General features: G+C 42.3%; 1 long non-coding RNA gene across 1 annotated transcript; it reads right to left on the bottom strand.

Moving 5' to 3' along the window:
- Window positions 1-453: 453 nt before the first annotated feature.
- On the bottom strand, window positions 454-958 carry LOC146982234 (uncharacterized). The gene is made up of 3 exons (XR_015036334.1): window positions 877-958; window positions 740-795; window positions 454-641 (listed from the first exon to the last, which is right to left on the bottom strand). It is a non-coding gene; the product is annotated as an uncharacterized LOC146982234 (long non-coding RNA).
- Between the last annotated feature and the right edge of the window lie 1,389 nt (window positions 959-2,347).

Here is a 2,347-nt window from a genome sequence, read left to right as displayed (position 1 = left end):
AGAAAGTGTAAAAAGCAGCTAAAGAGAGTGAAGCAAAGAGACGACGCTCAACTAAACAGCTCCTGAGGGCGACACAAGGAATCTGCTGATGGTAAATGAGAGCTAGAACTGCCCCTCACAGATACATAGTGGATGTGGGGCAGAGTGAGTGAGAGCTGGGGGCTGAGGGGTCATCAGCAGCAGGAACAGCCTTCAACACATGCTGTGGCACTTGGAGAGTTTCTCTGCAGGCTGTGTCCTAATCACAGGTTTCCCTCCAACATCATTAATTGTGGCTTTTCAACTAGGTGAACAGACACCAGAGGCCTAAACACACAGCCGGGGGTTGTTTCCACGGCAGCTACTTGTCAGGGGTCACAATGGGAGTGAACATCACAATTATGTGAACTGCTTGTAATAAGAAAGAAAAACTTCCCCCAATGGTTACCACGCACTCACGCACTCACGCACGCACGCATGCACTCACTCACGCACGCATGCACTCACACACACACACACATACACACACACACACACACACACACACACACACACACACACACACACTAGTGACATGCAGCACAAATGTATGACCTCTTCGACTTCCTCGGGTAGCGTGCGCAGTTCCGGTGGAACCACCGTGGGCACCTCTCACACCCAATCTAAAAAAAAAGATTCCTTTAATGAAGCTTTGGGTTTGTGTTTAGGTATGCTTTAATTCATCAAAGCCCAATTTAGGAAGGAAGGGTGAAATGCTTACCCACAGAGTGTCACCGGTTTTGTCTCCACAGATGTGGCACAGATCACCCAGGTCATCTTGCAGTACAAAGAACAAGGGTCAGTGACTAATGTCTCTCAAAGTAATTATATTAATTACAAAAGAAAAATAGAGAATACCTGTATTGAGAAGAAGAGACACCGCTATCTCCTCTCTTATCATGTTGATACTGGCGGTGTCAAACTCTACAGGCAAGCCCCCCAAGATGCATTCGGCAAACTGTGAATGATGCCACAATGCAAATAATGTGATTCCACTGTATCTATGCATATTTACCAAACATGTCTGTGTGAATTAACCCTATATGATTCTCCATGTTATTATACCTTCAAGGCATATGCCCCACAAGACGTTGCATCTTGCTGCACTGGGTGGGCCAGGGTCTCGCAACTCCACCTGGACGCATTTAGGCCCCTTTGCCTCATGAATGATCTATCAACACAAATGCAAAAGATGCACATTTAACGGCGGAATAAGTTACGCTATTGGGGCATTGAGGAAAAGAAAACCGGATTTTGGAAAAAAAAAATCTCTTGAAAGTGTCTTTCTTCTTAGTTCATTTTGTGATAGGTAAAGAGAATGTACACTGCTCAAAAAATAAAATAAACACTTAAACAACACTGTTTAAGTCCAAGTTGATCTAGGTTGTGAAATCAACCTGTCCAGTTATGAAGTAACAATAATTGTGAATCGATTTCAAACCAGTTTTTGTGCAAAGATTTTGTTGTTAAAGTGTTACCTTTACTTTTTGAGCAGTGTATAATATATTACCTTGTGACATCCTGGCAGTGGATTAGAGCTGTTTTCTTTTCCCCCAGAGGGTCCAGAAAAAGGGTTTTCTTTTGGGATGGTAAGATGACCTGTATATGAAGATATAAATTTAATTACAATAAAATGCTTTACCAATCTAACACACACACACACACACACACACACACACACACACACACACACACACACACACACACACACACACACACACACACACACACACACACACACACACACACACACACACTTGTTTGGAAAGTTAAGTTAATTACCACAAGCATCCAATGGTGAGATTTATTGACAACCCCAACGATGTATTCATACTGCTGTGGGGTTATCTGTAACATAAGATAATACATAAAAAATGCTCACTGATATTGTTTTATTGTGGTGTAGCCTAAAGTGCAACAGCTGGAGAGAATCTAGTTTAGTGGGCCTACCTTAACCTTTGGTTTCTTGCCCTCCCAGATCCGTGAGATCTCATAGGTGTCAACATTAAATGCTCGGCTCGTGTTGTCCTTGTTATGTTTTCTGACAAGCACCTCCATGTAAGCATTTATGACCTGTAATTGACAAAAAAAAACACTTAAGAAACACTTTTAGGGGGTAAAATATCAAAAGTGTGAGCTGTTTATGTCTACCTGAAAGTATTTGCAATAGGTCAACAATAAAGAAAAAGATTGTTAACACCTCACCTCACTTTCTAGCTCCCTTTGTGGAGCCAGGTTAAATATGTCCGCATAAAAGATTTTGTAAGGGCCAACCTTACAAAGGAGGACATAAACCCTCTTGCCCCCCCAGGCATCTTTGACATCTGGA

Source organism: Trachurus japonicus, chromosome 8 (genome assembly GCF_045865225.1).
Source record: "Trachurus japonicus isolate A0001 chromosome 8, Traja_1.0".
NCBI classification, from domain to species: domain Eukaryota; kingdom Metazoa; phylum Chordata; class Actinopteri; order Carangiformes; family Carangidae; genus Trachurus; species Trachurus japonicus.
Note: the sequence above shows the minus strand (reverse complement) of the source record. Positions and strands in the feature narration are given on the sequence as shown.